This window comes from Diachasma alloeum, unplaced genomic scaffold, assembly GCF_001412515.2.
Source record: "Diachasma alloeum isolate Michigan unplaced genomic scaffold, Dall2.0 Dall_scaffold_00323, whole genome shotgun sequence".
Classification (NCBI taxonomy): domain Eukaryota; kingdom Metazoa; phylum Arthropoda; class Insecta; order Hymenoptera; family Braconidae; genus Diachasma; species Diachasma alloeum.
The window spans coordinates 82,169-105,095 of NW_021680462.1; the positions used below are offsets into that span (position 1 = coordinate 82,169).

General features: G+C 37.7%; 1 pseudogene; it reads left to right on the forward strand.

Moving 5' to 3' along the window:
• Positions 1-20,448: 20,448 nt before the first annotated feature.
• LOC107040158 lies at positions 20,449-22,053 on the forward strand (annotated as a pseudogene).
• Positions 22,054-22,927: the final 874 nt, after the last annotated feature.

Consider the following 22,927-nt stretch of genomic DNA (forward strand, 5'->3'; position numbering starts at 1 on the left):
AGGATTGAGTGGTATGCGTGTGCGTGGTTGATTACGTTGAGTGGGTCCGTAACGTGCTGCGGCCTAGTGATGTAATTTCGGGCCAGTGGGAGATACATGTCGTCCAGCTGATTGTTGTTGTGACAGGACTGGAGTGCTTGGACAGGAACATTGGAATATGTGAGGTTGTGATTTCAGGGTGTTCAGGGCGTGCTAACTCGTTCCCCAGGTCTGGTGGTGGTCCTCTGCTGTGCCTGATGATTCTCTGGTGGTCAGGGTTGAACTAAAACTCCTCATTCATACTCTTTTTCACATTCATACTTCTGGCATTATTCATAACCTACATTTCGGAGGTTCGGCATACGCGATTATTCCCCAATTTAATTATATAATTCATCTCCACACGTCCAATCGAGAAAAATGCGAATCTCTTCGTCGTAATATCGCCGAAAAGGAGAGAGAACTTTGGTATTTTTCTACATTTGTAAAAAACAAACTGAACACGTGAACATTTATAATTTAACATTGCCTCTCTAATAGCGTCTTTTTAACTCTCAAAATACTCATATTTTTTCATTACATGTGAACAAAAATATACATGTTCTATCTCAAATAAACATTTGATGATGAATGGCAATAGAAAAAAAAATTTATGAATCGAAGTAATTATTAATTTTATCATAATATTCGTAAAATCACATGTTTGGGCTTGAAGCCTAGGAAAAAAAAGTCCAGAACATTCAAAGTTCAAAAATTCAAAAGCCCAATTTCAAACGTTCGAGAACTCAAGAATTAAAAAAAACATTAATCGATAATTAAATAGTTAAAAACTCGAAACAAACAAATTTAAAACTCAAAACAAATAATGCAAGGAAAATTGATGCATTAAAAATTTTTTCTCTATATTTTCATCCTTTATGAATACCGAATCTAACTAAGGGTACCATTTTACCTCCCCCCCCCTGGTCCGTTGTGCCACACCCTGCATATTAAAGAATAGTATAATGGGTACTTACGGAAATACTCTTCTTCTCTGGTTAACCCAGGACCACTCCACTTGATCACTCCCGAGAATGCACACCTTCCATAAAATCTCAGTTCATAGAAGTATTAGTCCTCAATGAGGCTCACTCGGCTGACCGTTTCCAATTCCATGCTGACAAATTCCAATCAATTGGATTTAGAATAATCGATCGGTTCAATTAAATCCAGTGGCCGCTGAGGGACTTGTTGGTGCGTGTCTGAAATGGCAGAGGCACAAGCCGCTGAAATGCACGTCTTCCTAGGCATCTGCCTTACCAACGTCGACATCGGTTATTGTCGTCCTCGATCGGCCCGTGCCAAAACGTCAACAAAGTTCTCCGTCTCTGTCCAAACTACAGGTCCCTTGTCGCCGAATCGACCCTTCGTTATCGTTATTTTAGACGCTTTGAGGTGTACAACGTGACCGATCTGTACGGCTTTCATATTTAGTGACGCGTTAGAGCGTTATTGTCCACTGGATTTTTCTTCATTTTTGCCACTAACGGCTTACGGAAAAAAACTCCTGTGTGGTACGGAAGCATCATCATAATGTAAGTAATTTCAGCATAAATTGTAAAAGTGAAATAATAATTCTAATATGACAACCGACCCTTCGTTACCATCATTTCAGTCGCTTTGAGATGTACAATATGACCACTCTATACGGCTTGTATATTTAGTGACGCGTTAGAGTGTTATTGTCCACTGGATTTTTCTTCATTTTTGCAACTAACGGCTTTACGGAAAAAACCCCTGTGTGGTACGGAAGTAACCTCAAAATGTAAGTAATTTCAGCATACTTTGTAAAAGTGACATAATAATTCTAAGATAACAAGATGACCTATCTATCAAGAAAATAATTTTAGAAAATTGCATATTTATGGAAAACAATAATATATGGAATTCCCGTAAGTAATACCACAAAAGCTGCAAAATTATCAGGTATTTCCCAATAGGTTCGCAAACGAACGAAGAACTCGAGTTTTTCAGGTTAAAAAAGTCACGAGTGCACGAGTGATTTTTCCTGAAAAACTAGACGATTTCGTTAGTATGCAATGAACCTTCAGGGAGATACCTGATTAATTTTGAAGCACAAGTGGTATTCGGAGGGTAATTTCCCAATCCAAAAGTCGAAAAATGAAACAAAATCTATCTGACAGTTCCAACAAGGGGTTCACTGGGCACGGAATCTTTTGTTTCTCATAAATATAGTCAACATGACAAATTACCAGTTGAATTATTGGAAATTAGCAGCTGAATACCGTGTTGACTATATAAAAGGTAGACGAATAGTCCAATTCTATTGGCTGCTATTTGGATGGGGAAAATTCCCAGGACAATTCATAAGAAAGCTATATCAAATATGTGCAGCTCCAGTGGTTTATTTGGAGAAGGTGAACGTGAATTATTTGTTTTGACTACGCCAGGCTCGGCGTTACCATATAAAACTAACCATGAGTTTACACCGCAGAGAGATAAAGTTTTTTTGATCACTCACAGCAGCGACAAAAGTCGTTTCAATCGAATTATTTATTTAATATGATCACGTCGGGGTTCCTTTGGTGATGGAGTACCGAAATATCTGGGATGAATTTGATGCTATGTTGCTCGCGCAATTCAATTTTTTTGATGAAACTGAAAAACTATAAATTTAAAATTTGTAATTCTAGCACAAGCAAGGATAATGAGCTATTGTTATAATGCAATCGGTGTCATTCAAACGCGCTAATACTTAGTAATTAGTTAATACCTTGGCACGCGAACGAGACGGGAGAATTTTCGTAATAACTTTTTTTGTGGATCTCATTTTGCTCTATGAATAATAATTGTAGAGAAATTCTTTTCTTTTTTTCATATAACCAGATATTTACACAAGCAGGGATACATAAATTATACAGAGGTACCTAAATTTTTTATTTCAAATGTAGTTTTCAGTGATGGAGCAGCATGAAGGTATTTCCTTCATCAGAGACACCAATGGATTATTGATAACATATCCACCATCATCCACGGGATTCGAGTTCCAGAGGTTTGTGGAACAATTTGAGGGGTTGGAGGACGTAAAATCCATCGGGGCTTTCAAAATTGTTTCTCCCGCGGGGTTCCAATCGCCATCACGCTACGCAATATTGAAGGATCTGGGGCATGATATGCCTTATTCAAGACGCCAGATGGTTTCCTTCAATGGAAAATCTTTCACCACCTTGGAAATACCTCTGGAAGTCCACATGAAAGGAAAATCGTCAGGAAAGTCGAAAAGTTCAAAGAGGCAGACACGTGCAACTCCTGCGGAACTGCGAGACTACGATGGACCCGGAGAACCGAAAGTACCATTCGGAGGATTTTACAAAATTGTGGAGAAACGAAATGGCACGACCATCACTGAAAGCGAATTCTGGGAGAATCTGACCCAAGGGAGCCCATTTTATGCTACTGGGGAGGGTAGCCTATTCGAAGATAATAGGTTGTTCATCCCATTGAATAATTTGAATTCAACATTGCAAAAATGTGCTTCGGTGTACGGGGAATATTCCGGGATTACCACCAGCTGGAATTACGTGGGAACAGCGGGCAGCCACTTCCCTATACACTGCGAAGGTTCGTTGTTCGCCTCGGTGAATTATTTGCACTATGGAAAAAAAAAATATGGTACATAATCCCACCGAGTGAAGGTTTCAAACTGGAGAATCTTGCTGGAGAACTGTATCCCGACGAATCAAGCGAATATCGCCAATTTTTCCAGCACAAGACGAGCCTCATTCCGCCCTCCGTGCTGACTGCCAACAACATTACATTTACAAGAATTGTTCAGAATGAAGATGAGTATTTGGTTGTATTCCCTTTCACCTATCATCAAGGATACAACGAAGGGATGAACGTGAGCGAGGCTGTAAATTTTGTAAGTGAAGGGTGGATGGATGATTACGTTGGTTGTTTCCAACCTTGTGTGTGTCCTGAAGCTAAGGGAGTCAGAATCCCGTGCGACATGTTCTTCTCCATCAAAAATGATAAAAAATATCAGCAACTGTGCGGCAGGATGTACAAGACCTTCATGGCAAGACGCACACACCAGAACAACCGCGACAGTGTCATCAGCGGACAGAAGTCATCCACCACACCCCGCATCTTACCACCTACTCTTATTGCTGGTCCTGTGAGTGATTTTAAACGCAATGAGCAGAGCGTTAAAGCCGCTACCTGCGGACGAAGAGCGAATCTTTGTCCGTATTGTAAAACATCAACAATTCATTTGAAGAGGCACGTTATTAGCAGTCACAAGGACGAGATACTTGTCACTGATCTTATTGCCGCCGAAGAACGAGGTGACAAAGAGGAATCAAAATGGTTAGTTGAAACTATTAAAGGACGCGGATTATTGTTGTACAACAATTGTCGTGATGTCAATCCAACTGGTAAATTTGTCCCCTCACGTCGATCGTGAACCATGCAGAGAAATGCCGATGAATATATTACATGTGTAAAATGCATGTATAATGGGGTGAAAGATGACAAACGCCACAAATGCTACAACCAGGCAGACATCTACAAGAAAACATCAGTTCGCCAAAGAACGCAATTTTCGCAAATGCTGTCGAACCAGTTTAATAAACATTTTAGTGATGAGGCTAGGAAATTCCTTGTTACGAAGAAACAAGACGACATATGGGAGGTTTTAATAGCTGATGACATTATCGCAGTGTTCGTCAATGATTGCCTGAATAATAAACTAGCCGATCGATATACGAGGCAGTATGCTCGCGTATTAGCTACTTATTTTCATGCTGCCCAAGGGGAGGAACCACGAATAAAACAAGTGAAAGATCTTCTAAACGAAGAACATAAGCATATCCTCTCTCGATATTTGACAAATGATGCAATTCCTCTTAACGACAGGACCTTAATGAAAACTGTCCTGAAGAAAATCACTAAGTTGTTCATCAGCAATACTTCAGTTAGACAGCAAGTTAGTGTCACCGATTCAAACCTGCGTTTCTTGCGTTTAATTTCGGGGTGTTGAAGCCTTTCAATCCTTTCAAATTTAATAGAGTGAATACGTGGCGGTTAAGTGATCTAAAATTCTAATTATCGAAGAAAAATCCTATTTTTTGTAAGCACAGGAAATATCCTAGGTATTTAATAATTATGATATGTGAAGAAAATGGTTCATTGTATTTAGTAATAATGAAATACTTCGTCCTGTCGTTCTGCCACTCATTGTAGGAGTACATTTTCAATGTGAACACCTAAATTCAATTATATTTCCAGTGAAAAAGCTTCACCCCGCTGTAACGTTTGTTCACTGCATTAGTTCGAAATAAATATAGTTATCATCTCACGCCATAATAAAATCGTAAATTTAGCTAAAATAATAATTGATTCATTCAAAACGGATAATCAGGAATGTAAGGTCATGTAAACAGTATATTTGGTGTTGAATTTCCAATAATAATGATAATTCATTCAGTCAATAATAATTGATATAAAGTTGGCAAATTTTGCAAAGAATTTAATTTATAATTTAATTTTTAGTTCAATTTTTAATTCCTCTAACTGGTGTGAAGATTAGATAGAGTTTAGTAGGAATGACATTTATGAAAAAGCTAATTAAATTACAGTTAAAGACAAAGATTTTGCCAACAATTTTTTCGCTCGTCGTTGAAAACCCGAATTTTTAAAAACCACCGATTTTTCTAATCTTCATAAAGACTTGAAGGCAGACTGGTATGAATGGATAGAGCTCATTCGAGAAGGATTCTTGAAAGTTGAATGAAACCTCCATTAATATGTCCAAAATATGTGCAAAATATGTCCAAAACTCCGAATTTCTCCATCGCCAGGCGACTTTTTCTGTTTTCATTGTTCCTAATTAATTCCTCAATCTTGAATATTTGCAGGCTCTAAGATAGAGCGATGGTTACTTGTTCTATTCCATCCCAGATTATTGGTTATACCCCCTTCCTACGAAGTGGAGGCAAGTACAGTGGTTACTTGTACTGCAATGACATAGTGGGTGACGGCAAATGTCAATTGTACAGTCCACCCTTACGGCACTGTTGGCAGAATGCTCTTGATGCGCGCTATTTTTCATTGCACATGAACGTTGAAAAGTATGAGGTATATAACTGTAAGGTAATAAGGTAAGTATAATATTTACCTTATTATAGGTAAATATTATACTTACCTTATTATAGTACTGTTAGAAAAGTTGAAGTTTTTTCTTCCATTCTATGAATTTGCAGTCTCTTTTAAATGCTCCAGCGTAATATTTGAGTAGAACAATGTAATAACGAGCAGATAACAAAATTGAAATAGAGGTTTCTAATCATTGGAATAAACCTTGTTATTAATTTCAATGTGTAATTATGATTAACCGGTGAATATTTCGTAGCTCAAACATAACGCGGTGGTTGCTTGTACTTCAACGACGGAGAGCGTGACAGCAAATAGCAGTTGTATAGACCGCACTTATGGCACTGATGATATATTGCCTCTGATGCGCTAGCTTTTGCGTTTGACATAAACGTTAATTGAGCGGAGTCATAATGATAATTTCTAATGTGTGTTAACTAATACTTACCTGATTATCCGGCTGGTGGACAATTTTTTAACATGGATACGTCTATGTTTTCGTTTTGAGGGGCATTTTCTGCACAGGTCAGGGGGGTGTAACTCAACCATATTCTCTATAGAGACCGCAGACACGCGTCTGTCGCTAGAGTGTACTAATCCGCGCTGTGTCGCCTGCATCGTCTGCCCTGTTTACGTCGTGCACTCTAACCTCAGAAAGCTAAATGAAATGAGAATGGATGGAATGGAGATAAATGAGTGAAATAAGTGAGCGAAAGTGTAAAGTTAATTTGATTGAATAATACCGCGATGTAGTGTGACCGGTTGTACAGTTGGTTATGACTCCAACCCTGATAAGGGGCCATTTTTGACAGTTCCAAGGAACTCTCGAGACCTAGACGCATGGAAAATAGCAACAAAATTGCCACAACTAAAAATTGGTGATCCAATATGTCACAATCACTTTTTACCAGGGGAAGTGCTAACTCACAAAATCATCAACGGTGTAAACGGCACAGTCATGAAGATACCATATCAACGAGTTAAGCGCAAAGAAGGAGTGGTTCCTTCACAATTTCAGTGGACAATCAATGTCACTCAATCAAGCTCTGGAATGAATGATGCAAGTTCAGCCCGTGGTAATAGTGATTCATACACCAACCCAGACACTCCACCAACTAGTTATTGCAATTCGGACACTGATTCTCAAAGTTCAGGTTCCCAGAGTCTTTTCGGGATTGAAACACATTCACCTGGATCGACGTCAGTTGAGGAGGCTGAGAATGTTAGTGGTGGAGGAGAAAATGGAGTGGACAATCTCCCAGCAATTAAATTGGAAGATCTAGCAAAAAACATTGAAGTTCCCACTGGCTGGACTCTGGAGCTTTTGTCTCAGCATGGTAAAGCTATATTAAGACGTATGCTTTAAAAGAGATGGTAATGACTGAAGATTTGCAATTCCAAGTGAGTATACTCGAGGAAAAATTAGATCCAGCAAAATGGAATTGCGATTCGACGATCACCAGTGTTGGGATGTTGCAGCAAGTACTGTCCACGTTGGATCGTGCTATGATTTGCACAGGGTCGCATTCTCAGGAAAAAATGCCATTCATCGATTGCCAAACTGTTAAAAGGGATGCTGGAGATTCATGGCGACATGTGGCATGTCCTCTCGTTGTCACAGATGGCAAAATTTGTCCTTTTTGTCAAAGAGCAAAGAAAACTGTGGCGAAGAGAATTGAGCGATTGAATAAAAACGAGGCACCGAAAAAGAAGAGGATTCCCCTATCTCCTATAAGGCGTAAAGAATGGCTCACTCTGAGGATGAAAGTTCGCACTGCAACGAGAAGCAAAGAACGCGCTGAGAAGACCATTGGAATGCTGAAGAAGGAACTCGAAAGCTGTCAGCTGAAATTGTCCCAAATAGAAAATAAAAAATTGACAGAGCGCGTGGAGACTGGTCGTATTTCGGAGAATCAACTTGTAATGTTAAAACAGATTATATCGTCAGCGAAATCTAACAACGCCAATGATCAACGATACAGCGAAGAATGGATGGTGCTTGCCTTGCTGATGCACATGAAGTCTCCAGCAACCTATCGAGTTTTACACATGAATCAGGTCTTGCCACTCCCTTCAATACGGACAGTACGCAGGTATGATCTTCATCGCACAATTTCTACTCTCTCCGTATTCTTCCCCATCCATTGGCTCTGAGCCAATGATTATTTCAATTGAACGTTTGGATTTTAGGTATTTAGCAACAATCAACTCCACTTATGGATTTGATCCCAAATTTTTTGAGCTTCTGGAGATTCCTTTTAAAAGTAAGAGTGAACACCAGAAACATGGAATATTGGAAGATCGAACGAGCCCGCCTTCGGCGGGCTCGTTCGATCGAAATTATATGAGAAATCTCGTTCGTAGATGATAGTAATATGTAGTCATGCTTGTCATGCTCACATCACAACGTTTTCAGAGTAAAGTAAAAATTTGAATCCCCGCTTACCCCCCCTAGGGGGGCCCTCTCGCGGCTAACTTCATATTGTTTTGTGTGAAGACCAATGAATTATCACACAAGTTATGAAGATGATAGTGGGATAAGAAATAAAGTTATTTAGGGAGAATAGAGGGCGGGAGACTATCATCTTCGAACGAGACTTCTCATATAATTTCGATCGAACTTCGCCCGCCTTCGGCGGGCTCGTTCGATCTTCCAATTATATTTCTAAGTCTCGTTCTCGATGATAGTAATATGTAGTTTTTTAGAGTTATTATAAGTGTGATAATTCTATTTTTATTTCGTACATTCGTTTATTCATTGGTTTAACTCTTTGACATAATTTTTTAACGTATGGTTAACTTAGAATTATTGAAACACAGCTCGAGCGGATTGGTCATTGGGTGGTAGGATGGGTCTTTTGTAAAATCTGAAAAAAGTCTCCGATCCAGGAGCCCACCCAGCACTCCGTCTGATAGTGTCTATGTCTATACCTCGATTGTGAGCAGTTGATACTGCTGCATGTCTGGTGCTATATGCTGTGAATTGATCAGTGTTAATTCCAGCTTTGTGTAGTGCAGATTTAATCCAATGACCAATTGTTTGAGACGAAGCAGGACCATGAGGTTTAACAGTTATAATGAATAAATTTTTTGTTTTATCTTTTCTTAACTCTTTAGTAATTGTCATGTAATCTAAAATTGCAGATGCAACGCAAAGTCCTAGTTTATCCCTGAAGAAGGGGAGTATTAGCTCCGGTTGACATGAACCCGGTTTAGATGTTTTTAAGAGATCTGGTATTTTGATGCTTATATTATTTGAGTTAATCACGACATTATCGATATTTATGACTGAAAATGTCTGAAGTCTTTGGGCTGTGGCTAAAGCTAATAGTGAAGACACTTTTTCCGATGCTTCTTTCAGTTTTAGATCTTTGAGGGGATGAAGTTTTTCAAGGTAATTTAATACTGGAGTAACATCCCAAGTGGATGAATATCTAGGTTTACTAGGTTTTTCTTTGAATACACCTCGTAAAAAACGACTAATTAAGCCATCGTTATGGATATCGTGAACTGTAATGAGAGATATTGCAGAACGGAAAGTGTTGATGGTGCCATGACCCACTCCACTCTTAAATTTTTTTTGAAACATGTGCTTGGAAAAGTCCCTTTTCGGACACTGTTTTTCATGCGAAAAGTGGCACTTTTCGTCACTCTCACGGCTGTAACCGAAAAGTTACTTTTCAATGACTGAATCCAGTTTTCGGTTGCAATAGCTGACTTTCCCATCATACCTTGGTGTTTGCGACTGTGTCGCCGATTGAAGACTAGCCTAGTCATTGAATTTTCGACCAATCCCGTGACCGCATCATTCCAATTATGTACATATCTAAAAACATCGGTTCAGTCGTGTCAACTGAATTGCGTATTGCGTCAGCCATTCCGCATCAGTCGTTCGCCTTTTCAACAACTCATTCGTAAATCAAGAAGATTTATTTAAAATAAGTTCCCTGACAATTACCACAACATGTCCGAAGACGAGTTTTCTGATTCGCAATATGCGAATCCTCCAACTCCTCCTGAATTGCAAAAGAAATACGCTCGAGCAAAACGGGATTTGCTTCCAGAAAAATCTGGAACTCTCTACACAAAAACCTACAACAATTTTGTGCAGTGGCAACAGGATCATGAGACTTCATCGTTTTTTCCTCGTGTATTACTGACATATTTCATCGAGTTAGCGGAAATACGTGCCCCATCGACCTTGTGGAGCGAATTCAGTAAATTGAAGACTACTGTCCAACTTAATCATGGGATTAATATTGGAGGTTACAGTGAACTGATGCAATTTTTAAAGAAGAAATCCAAAAGCTATGAACCCACAAAGGCTCCGACTTTCACTGGACTCCAGGTGGCAGACTTTTTGTCAAATGCGAGTGATTCCGAGTATTTATTCGAGAAGGTAAGTCTTTGTAATTGTTAAATATATTGCGATTAATTTTTGTCGATAAACAGATAATTTCCACCTCCCTTCGGTTCAAATTTGTCGACTAAATGATGTAATTGACCATATAAAAAGAAAACTGAAAAGAACCAACAAATTTACTAGAAATTTCGTTTTAAAAAAAGGTAAAAACGATGATATATTATTGATCTTCAGTACAAAGTTATTGCTATTGGATTTTTTAAACAGAAATACAGTCGAATTGCCCATTATTATTCAACATTTTTAATTTTTTTTTATTTCTCTTTTTTCTTAGACTGTACTTGTAGTTGGTCTCCTAGGAGCTTGCAGAAAGGAAGAATTGGTTAATACGAAGACGAGTAACCTGGAGCTCTTCTACTCTGACACAGATCGTGAGAAGAAAAATCCCATGATCATTAATACTATCCCGAAGTCTAAGAATGGAATACGAAGATCCTCTATAATAAAAGGTGAATTCTATCGAATCGTACGCCGTTACGCTGCTCTTCGTCCCACAGATATCGATCACGATAGATTCTTTATCAATCTGCAGAAGGGTAAATGCACAAAACAGCCGGTTGGGGTTAAGAAAATGGGTGGTGTGCCAACCACAGTAGCTACATTCCTAGGTCTAGATAACCCTAAACGGTATACGAGTCATAGCATCCGTCACACTGCAGCTTCATTGTTTGTTGAGGGTGGTGGAACTATGGAGGACCTGAAGAGGCTTGGCGGCTGGAAGAGCGAGACTGCAGCCAATGGATATGTCACCCATTCAAAATCAAGCAAGGAGAAGATTTGTGAGAAAATCATCAGTTCGATCAACCTGCCTGGCCCAAGTGCTACGTCAACGTCAACTTCCCCACAGCCAGCAGCATCATCCATAACGAAGGTCACTAACTCCACCGCTGGATCAAGTTCAACTACATCTTGACCAGATGTAACTCCTACAAAAGCCAGTGCTGGCTCTAACTCTAGGCCCAATGTAGATGGATCATTGGATAAAGTACCTTCCACAGTCACTGGTGACTTTTATTCAGCGAATCGATCAGTGCTAAACTCAGAAGAGTCTAAGGGTAATAAAGAAAACAGCAAACCTCTTGAGAATCAGATGCTCGGTCAGGAATTTCGTTTACAAATCAATAATTGCTCAAATATCACTTTGAATATCACCAAAAAAGATGATTGTTAAATCTCTCCATTGCCAAAAATCTGATTATTCTTTTCTCTAAACTTAAGTGCAAAGAAATCTGTTGATTTTCCTTTAAAAAATCTAATAGCGAAACAAGACTGTGCAGATAAGAAAGAGTTCGCTGGATTTTAAGTGTTGATTTTTTGTATTTCACTATTTTTCAGAATCATATAATTATTAAACATTCGTATTATTCAAGAGAAAACTTAAATAATTTTGTCGAGACTATGTAATCTGCGTAACAGAAATCTGTTGGTTTTCTTGAAAAGGAAATCTACTAGCGAAACAACACTGTGCAGATAAGGAAAAGTCTCTTAGATTTTATATGTTCATTTTTGCATTGCTCTATTTTCCAAAATTATATAATTATTAAACATTCATGTTATTCAAGAGAAAACTTGAATAATTTCGTTGAGACTACGTAATCTGCGTAGTAGAAATCTGTTAGTGTTCTTAAAAAGAAAATTTACTAGCAAAACAAGACTGTGCAGATAGGGAAGAGTCTCTTAGATCTTATATGTTCATTTATGCATTTTTCTATTTTTCAAAATTATATAATTATTATACACTCATGTTCTTCAAGAGAAAACTTAAATAACTTTGTTGAGACTATGTAATCATTTGAGAAATTTTCATCCGTACTCCAAAAACCGAAGGTACTCTGGCCATCAAAGTATGAACCCCAACCCTTTAATGAAGAATCGGAAAAAATTTCTCAAGAATAATTTTGAGTTCTAATAGGGTTTGAACCAATTAATGCGTTTGTTCTCCACCAATTTATGTCTTCTCGTAATTTCTCTCCTAAAATTATTTTTCCCTCATAATCTCCACCATTCAATTTGAGAGAAAAATTTTTCTCGTTCTAATCTTTTCGTGTGAATCAGGCTATATGCCACTGCGGGACATGCTGCTGCCAAAATACCAAGAAATTTTGCAAATTCTCGGAGTTTGTATCGGTTCCCAATTTTGAAATAATGACATAGATCAACTATTTGATTTTTCTTTTTCTCTGGGAGATTCAGTGTGAAATCTACTGAATCGATGATGAAACCCAGGAATTTGCATCTTTGACTAGACAACAGAGAACTTTTCTCAAAATTTATGATGAATCCAAGACTTTCTAAGTCGACACTCTCTTTGATAATTCGATCACAAGAATCTTTTGAATTATGAATAAAAAGGAAATCATCTAAGTAAACAACAGTAAAAATACCTTTACGTCTTAACATGTGAGTAATTGGTTTCATGATTTTTGTGAAAATATATGGGCTAATTGATAGACCAAAGGGTAAGCAACAAAATTGAAAAAGTTTCCCTTGAAATTTGAATCTCAAGAACTTTCTATCTTCTTTACATATTGGTATAACAAAATATGCATCCTTCAAGTCTAATGAACCCATAAAATCTCTTTTAGCAATTAAACTCAAGGCAACTTTGATATCTTCCAGTTTAAAATGTGGAGATTTTATAAACTTATTCAATTTTTTCAGGTTAAAAATGAAACGAAGAGAGCCATCAGGTTTTGGTCTGAGGAAGAAAGGAGAGACGAATTGACTTTTACATGGAATGCAAGATTCAATTGCACCTTTTTTCAACAATTTTCAGATTTCTAATTCAATTATTTTTTCCTCTTCGTTGGTAAATTTTTGTTGTTTGACCGGAAACTCTTGTAACGGTGTTTGAGTGAAAGGGATTTTGTAACCTTCTAAACAATTTAAAATGAATTTCTCATTTATAATTTCTTCCCATTTTTTCCTGAAGTGATATAATCTGCCTGCTATTTTCTCTACCTGTTTTATTTCTTGGATGACGACTGGGTCGTCGTCTGAGGGATTGTTTTGGGTGGAGTGTGTGGTGCTCGGTGATGATCTCTGGAAGGAGTTCTGGGCAGACCTCTGGAACGGTTTCCTCTTCCATTTGAGAGGGCGACGTTTCTGATTCTGACCCGTTTGCTTGAAGCCTGCAGACGGGTATTTGTAGTTTCCCTGATCACGAGTTTTGAAGTGATCTCTCTTGGATTTATCGTTGATTTGTGCACAGGCTTTTTCAATCTCTTTACCATTTTTTACCTTATCTACGAGATTGTCTCCGTACAACCACTCATCAGAAATCATGTCCTCTACAGTTGGTTTGATGCTTTTATCCATTTGAGGAGTGATGAAAGACTTTCGAGCAACGGACTGTTGATGGAACACATCCGACATCATTTGCCCAGCATGGCTCAAATAATCAATGAGAATCTCCTCATCGACTCCTCCGTCAGGGGGGTCGATGATCATAGATACTGCTGCCCCCAGGGCTACCAAAGCTGTACCTACACAGTTCTGAGTATCTAGAAAATGCTGGTCTCTCTTTTTAGCAATTTCAGTTAACATTGGGACTATTTCCTGGTTGAGTTTTGGAGCTTCCAAGTATAAAGAGTCCACTCTGTTGTAAAGGCCCAGGATTTCTGATTTGTTTTTCTCAGGAATACCATGTTTGAGCCATTTGCCCCAAGTATTAACCAATTCTGGGTGATATGTCAACTTTTTGAACTTGGGATCATTGAGATCAACTCCTAGGGCTTTTAGGACAGTACCTCTTGGCGTATTCTCTGACGAAGCTTGATCAGAGGGCTCTGACATCTGATCATTCCTCTCTTCAGTTTGTGGGGTATTCCCCAAGTCTTGTTCATTCTCCTTGTTGTCCTCAACTGTAAGGGCAAAAGGAAAAATTCTAAGAACCAAGATTCGGAAGAGAGGAGTTGAGTAGGGGACACTTATTGTGTATGATGTGAAAAAAAATGTTCTTATTGAACTTCACAATCAGGTAAACCCCTGCCAAGGTCGTGTGGACCTATGGCTCTCTGTACTCGTGTGGAGAGACAGAGATGTTGACTTCTTGTTCAGAGATATTGAAAAAATTAACTTGATAACCTACCTGGAATTTCCAGGACATCGAGCTCATCATCTTTGTGATGATTAGGTAATTCTTTTTTAGAATTTACCAGAGATTCCACGATTTTAGTGAGGTTAGACATCTTGTCGTTCAATTTCTCGTAGCTTTTATCATTCTTGCTCTTGTGATGACGTTTTCTCGACTTCGAACGTGATCTGGATTGAGACCTCGACCGTTTTTTCTTATGCTCAGGCATTTTTCATGTTTTTATTCAATTTATTTCGAATGTAACGAAGAAAAACGTGTTGATGCGTCGGCACAACAAAACAATATATGAAGTTAGCCACGAGAGGGCCCCCCTAGGGGGGGTAAGTGGGGATTCAAATTTTTACTTTACTCTGAAAACGTTGTGATGTGAGCATGACAAGCATGACTACATATTACTATCATCGAGAACGAGACTTAGAAATATAATTACTATTGGATGAGATGTTCACTCGCGAGAGTGTCACTGTCAACAGCAGCAATCTCACGTATACAGGATTGCAAGATTTCGGAGCAGATGGCTCACAGGCGTCAAGTTTCAACGATCGAGCTAACCATGGCTTGGTAATAATGTTCCAGCCACTTGGTGACACATACACTCAGCCTATAGCAGTCTTCGCCTCTAAAGGACCTGTGAAGCGAGATGTGCTTGTCCCACTCATATCAAAAGCAATAATTTTGATGGAGAGTATTGGAGCTACAATTCATGGGGTAGTCACGGATGGTGCACGGACAAATCGCAAGTTCTGGACGCATGAAACTGTAGGAGTGAGTGGGAAATTTGAGGCGCCGAAATGTTATTTCAAACATCCAATGGATGTCAGGCGAAAGGTTTTCGTTTTCTCTGATCCACCTCATCTAGTTAAATGTATAAGGAGTCGGCTCGAGAGCAAAGGATCTATGAAGGTATACTGTGCTTCCGGAAGCTGCCAATTAATCTTAAAAATTGAATTCCATGCTAATTTTTCCAATTCATATAAATGAGTCCAGAAGAACCGGAGATCAAGTGGGACCACATAAAAATTCTCCATGAGAAGGATAAGGAGGCTGCTGGACCCAGCCTACCACTAGTATGTCCGAAATTAACCCGGCATCATATTTATCTTAATAACTCTGCAAAAATGCGAGTCTCCCTTGCAGTTCAGGTAACTTGAATGGATTCATAAAACGAGTCGATATTTAAAATTTTAGTGAATATCCAAGTTTTTCGATATTGATAAAAACCCAATAAAACAATCAAGTTAGGAATATCGCGGTTCACCACTTGGTTTTTGAAATACATTTTGGTCCTTCTCTTATATATTTTCTCCTCTCATATGCCCTTTAGGTATTCAGCAGGTCTGTTTATGTTGGATTTAACCCATTGCACCACCATCGTCTGTCCCCACTCTATAGCTCCGCGCGGAGCGACAGAGGTGGGGATGGTGCGCCCAGGCACGTACGTGCGGTACCGTTCAAAAATCATAGGCGCTAGCGTTGAGAGAGAGAAAAACGGGAAAACGTAATTTTATAATTTTTTTTATTGCATGTATTTTGTAGTTTACAATAAAGTCACTGAATACAACAATAAGAAAATACGTTACCTCAGTATTTGGGATCATCAAAATTTAATTTTGCAAAACGAAATTGACAAAAGTGATTTCTTTTCTATGAATCAGTAGGAAAATCTAAGAATGGAATGACTAAACTCAACTGCAGAACAATAATTTACAATTAATATAATGGTTATGAGCGAAAAAAATAGAAATTATTCTTTTTTCCATCATTTGAAATTATGATAATTTAATAATTTTGAGAAAAAAACAACCGTACAAGGGAAACAAACCACGTTAACGTTTTCAGCGTTTTGACTATCTCCAAATGGACAAAAATGTGAAATATTTAATAATCAGATGAAGAATAATTGGGAATCAATTTGATAATAATAAAGGGGAAGAGATGAACTGAGCGAGAGAAAGAATATAGTATCAATGTTTGCACCGTTTTCCATGTCTCGGAATGATAAAAAAAATACAATATCCAATACATATACAATTTGAGAATTTGACTATGCTATTTAGTTGATTTGTAGTTCAATTTTCTATTTGGAAGAAGCAAACGAAAGACAGAAATCTCAAACCATGTCAACAGACTTACCTAACGTAACCTTAAAACTAGATTTCCAACTTCCTGGTTTGTTCACATAACTCTTGATCACGAATCAATTCACAAAAGAAATAAATAATAGAGTAGAAATGAGTTTTGAAGGGAAAACAATTATGGAACACAAAAAACAGCCATACACCCGTCGCAGTGAAAAGGTGGATACGGGCCTGACACTCGGTGTGGTGAGGAACTCATCAACGCACCAACACTCGGCCGCAGTCGCACACAGCCATGTTGCGCGTACTCGTTGGTTAGTCCCCCACCATCATCACACCGATACTTTTCGTGAGCTTGGTGGCGCAATGGGTTAAAACCTTCGAGTACATTCCTGAATCGCAGGATAGTCAGTCGACAGCTGAGTTCTGTAAACGGATCAATGATCTTTTTGATGCGTTGAATCGAAAAGAAGACATGCGAGGTGCTGCCCCTGATAATATCGATTACAATGTATGTTATAATAACGTGATTGTTCTACCATTCCACTCTAAACAGAATTTATTAATTGAATTTTATACTGCCCGTTTGTTTCAGACAATCAAAAGTTTACTTGACAAGCTAAATACTTGGGAACAGTACGTCAAGGACGGAAAAATTTCCCGGGATCCATTTCTCACCTCAGACACAGCTGAAGGTCTTCGCGTTACGTTGATGTCGACATTGAGTCTTGTGGAGTACTTGACCGAAAAATATGATTTTCCTTTCGTTCTCACCGGGAGAATTAATCAGGATGCCTTGGTGGTTTGCTCTTGATCTTATTTTATGCTTCAAAACATCAATAGAACGAGTAAAAGGAAATTATGTATGATGTGCGATGATCTTGTGACTACTTGATGATTTTTTCTTACTCATTTTCTTTATTATGATTTTTTTTTAAACTCATTTTCTTCATAATAATTTCCTTGCACAGTTGCTTATTTGCAATTTCTTTTCATCCGCCTGTTCTCTGCACCTTTCTCTCATTCTATCCTTTAGTAGTGCATTGAGTTCACTAGCTTTTGCTATGTGCATTTTATTTATTGATTTTTGGATTTTTTTTCTGATGCTAGCGATTCTATGGGAGTGTTAGACAGGCCGGCGGTTGCAATGATCACCCTTCTACACCTACCTTTCTCCATCTATATAAAATACTCTCTACCTTCAGTGTTCTTAAACCCCCAAGAACTGGAAATTGCTCAATTAATACTGCTGATGCTCAAAAGCCACTCCTGAACATGTTTGATTTGAAATCTATTTTCGATAAAACTGGTCTGACTGAGACAAAAAAACAAATCCTAGCCAAACTCGATAATTTAGTTGAAAATGACGACTGGAGTATGGAGGATATTGTCGATCATGACTACTCCAAGCCTGATATCACCCATTGTCTTTTGTATTGTTTAACATCTGAAATAATAAAACGCATCATGAATACAGAACGCTGCCTCACATGTAAAAATGCAATCCTCAATCCCTCCGATGGCCCTACTCTCCCAGAAGCAGTTTTAACACAATGGACTCGCGATTCTGTCTTGTACCATCCAAACTCGCATCTTTTTCGATTTGTTTTGTTTTTAGAGAGCTGATTTCAGAAACATTGCAATTCCAAGAATCCATTGGACTCAATATTGGATGATGTTTACACGTCGAGTAAATTATCATTTCCGTGTAAAGAGCATGGCTCCGAACGAGTAATGCAAATCATTCAGTACTTCACCATCACCCGAATGCAACAATACTGCAATCGTATTAATCGTGAACGGGAGAAGTCTAATCAATTGAAGAAGAAAGCAGCGAAATGGTGTTCATCATGATAATATATGTATTTTCCAATTTTTCATACTCTAAAACATTGTTTTTATGCATAATTGACATCAAATATTTATACGAGAATAAATACATTTATAAAACTCTTGTAGTACCATTTTCTGTCCCATTTCGGATGTCTATTAACAGTTTAACAAGCCGTGGTGAATTAATTTTCAAATGGGAAGCCCTTTGGAATCGCCGATTTTGGTTTAGCCCCGCCCCCCAACTGGGCAGACGATGCTGGCGCCACCGCGCGGATTGCAATACGTGTGTGGCTACGCTGAAACCGTAGTTTCACCCCCCTGGCACAGGTAGATATTTACTAACGCAGTCTGTTGGCGTATAGGGAAACTAAGTCGGTAAGTACGGAATTCACTTTACCGACTGCCATTAAACGTGGACTTGGGTTGAAACGACGTTTATAGTACGTTTCAAGTGGTGATGAGTATAACAGAGATACAGTAGAACTGGCGAAAGAGTTCTACTGGGAATTGTAGGTTATGCATCGAGCTCTCATTGTCCCATACTCCACTCGCAGTGGAACAGTTTGAAACATTAATTCGTATCGTTCTTCTAATTTCCCGAGCATCTACGTAACATAGACGTATCCACGCAAAACTTACGGCTGTATCAGCGATACAGCCAACCAAGAGTTTTTTTATTGGCTTTTTTATTATATAATTTTACATTTTATTTTATGACTTTTTTCTGTGAAAATGAGAAATTCAATCATGAAAGCTATATAAGACGAACATCTTTGCTTTAATTTTTTTTTAAGCAGAGCGAAATTCCAGGAGGAAAGAAGGAGAAGTGTTCAAGTGTTAATTCGTTAGAGGATTGCAAAGCTCCAAAAAAAAATATGACGAACATTTGGCGATTTCCCGTACATTAGGGTATGGGCCATTCCACCAAATATCGTACGCAAATCCGGCCTTAAAATTTTTAATAGTTTTTTTCTCGTTTCTTTCTACTCCTTACGTGTAGAAAAGAAGATTTCTCGACTGGGAGAGGTCTGGGCACTTCAACTGCTGGGGCTCCGCAAGCTCAAACGATTTTCACTCAAAATTGTTCAATCGAACTAAGTGTGATAAAATTGGCTCAGAAAAAAAAAATCAAAACATAGTTTTTGATCGGAAATTTTCTGAATTTTCCAAAAAAGATGTCAATTCTTTCCTCCCACCCCTCCTTCATGGCGAAAATTAAAAGAAAAAGAAAACTTAAAAAGTCGATTTCGGCAGCTTCACCACTTTTTTTTTCGAAATTTAATTTTTTTTCCGAAAAATTCAGAAAATTTCCGATGGAAATCGTATTTAAGCAGTGTTCGCTCTCATGATGCTGAGTCAATAAAAAATAACGACTAAAAAATGAATTTTTGAAAAACAATGATATTATGGAGAGGGCATAGTATTTTCATGAAAAATGACAATATTACAGAACAATAACGACATTTTTCCATGAAACTATCGTTGTTTTTTATAATATTATCATTTTTCGGGAATCCATGTTTTTGTTTGTTATTTTTCATTAATTCAGCATCATACTAGATGTGTTCTACGAGTTTTCAGACGCTACGTGTGGTCCAGCACCAATGGATTCTTCAGTTGGACTGCGCCAACCGGCGGAGAATTGTTGGTGAGTGCATCATGACAAAAATTGGTCCTCAAACAATTTTAATTTACTACTTTAAAAATATTTATTTATTTTCGTTCTAATCGAATCAGTCGCAAGAATCTTGTGACTGGCTATCGTTCGAGGGCCTTCAGCCTGGTATTTACTGATTGTAGAGTGTAGAAAATAAATGAAAACGAAAGAAAAATAAAGCAAAATGAGTCAATCAGGATTTGACCAGTTAATCGCTTAATATGGGTGAATAGGAAAAAATAATAATAATATGTTTTACAGTCAAATTTGAAAAACATTTTCCATTTCTATATGATTTCCTATATAATTTTCAGAATACTAAAGATGGAATTCGCAACTAGAAATGAAGCCATCGACTCCTTCACAGCCGGAGATAAACGAGTGTAAGTCCCACGAGAAAAAAAAAGCGCTTATAATCCTGCTATTAATTTCTGCATTTTTATTTCATAGGGATGTCATCGGATACGTAGAAACCATAATGGAGAATCCACCAACGCCGATGGACAATGTCAGAGTGATGTTTACATTGAACAATAACCGTCGCAGAACACTCCTCATATGTGTCTGGAATCAAGCGAGTAAAATTCATCCGGAATGAATCAAGCCAAATGCGGTAAAAGCGTACTCGGAGTAAAAAAATCTGCAGAAAAATTTTCAAATGCTATATTTTTCCCTGAAAATTGTTATCGATATCTCCTCCTCCATCAGATCCTCCACATCATCAACGCCAGTTGCAAAATAGTCGACGTCCCATTCGTTCGCGACAACATAAATTCGCAAATCAATGGTGAAGCTTTCGAAATTCACGTCAATCATCCCACTTCGATCATTAAAAAAATCGGGGAGTTCAATCCCGAGGAGTTGCAGAAAACAGTACCCCCCACTATCTTGTGGAATCAGATTCGTGAGTCTGATGGGCAGCTCGTATGTAAGTAAGCAGTTATAATGGCAATGAAAACACGTATGAAAAAATTTAAAAGAAAACCTTAGCGAATTCGCTAGGAAATTCACTTGAAATTCTCTAGAAATTCTATAGGAATCTATTTAAATTGTAGGGAATTCTCGTTACAATTATATTGATTTTTTGCGCAGGTTCTATTAGATATTTGATAGGAAAAAGTCAATAGATTCAGATTTTTTTGTTTGAATTTTTCTCTTGCGAATTTTTTTATTAAAATTATAGGGCACGAATTTTCTCGGAAAAAAGTTTTTTCTTTTAGTAAACTTAGAAAATTCATGACCAAATATTTCTATAGAGAAAATTCCAAGAGAATATTCATATAAAAAAATCGAAATCTATTTTTGCCTCCGCAAAAAACTAATGGCATTTTAACGAGAATTCCCTAGAATTCAAATAGAATCCCAATAGAATTTCTAGAGAATTTCAATAAAATTATAATGTCGGATAATTTCAAATGTGACAGGTCTCAAAGGTTTCGTAAAAGGTGAATTTGCAAAGCTTAAACACTGCACTTATGGATCCATCACTGATGGCCGCAAAAAACTGAACATTGTCCTGACGAACAACGACGACATTCAGCATTTCAAAATTGGAGATTTGATAGAGGTTGAGGGTACCATAAACATGAAGGGATATCGCGCAAAATGGTACGGGCGTAATCCACCGAAGATTGAGTTGAACGAGGCCTCGAAAATCAAGAAGGTTGAGGCAGATTTATCTCTGCTTGAGGTCCTCTCCATGGATATTACTCAATACCCTTGGGAGGTAACCAAAATCCCCAAGAATGTTATTTTAACTAAGAATGGAGAGAATTTTTTTGTCATTCATAAAATTCTGTACAGTAATATTTTAGAGAACGAATAAGTGTGAAAGAGAATTCCAAAAGAACTTATCGTAGAAAATTTGCGCAGCTATAAGAATTATTTTATTACGTTTTATCCTAATTATTTGCTTCACAATTTCTGCAGGAAAGTCCATTTTTTAGTGCATTTTTACAGAAATGTAGAGAACATTTCAAAACGTGAAAGATGAATAAACATCATCACGTTCGTCGTTCATTCATTCATCGCATTTTTTTTTATTCATGACATTCAAAATATATTGTTTCATATAAGGCGGAGTTTTTGAGATTGAATGAGACATTTGTTACAGATTATTTTGCAAATAACTCAGAAACAGAGGTTTATAGAAGAATGCCAAAAGGTTTTTTTTTGTAGTCCATAAAATTCTGTAGAAAAATATTTCAGACAACGAATAAGTCGGAAAGAGAATACCAAAATAGTTTATCGTCGAGAATTTTCTCAGTTGAAAAAATCGTCTCACGTTATTTTTCTGCAGATTTATTTGCTCCAGAGATATTTTCAGAAAAATACTTTTTTTATTGCATTTTTAAAAAGATGGACATCTCAAAAATATTGCCCAATGTCAGGAGATAAATAAATACTCATAACATCCAAAGTATATTGTTTCATATAAAACGCAGTTTTCGGGATTGGATGAGACATTTTTTACAAATTATTTGGCAAATATCTCGAAAACACAAGTTCAGAGAATAACGTGAAGAATTTTTTTTCATCGCCCACAAAATTCTCTACGAAAATATCTCAGAGGACGAGTAAGTCTAAAACAGAATACCAGAATAGCTTTTCACAGAGGATTCCCTCCGCTTTGAAAACTGCATCACGTTATTTTACCCTAGACTCATTTATTTCCGTACTTTTTATTCTCTAGAATCTGGAGAACATCT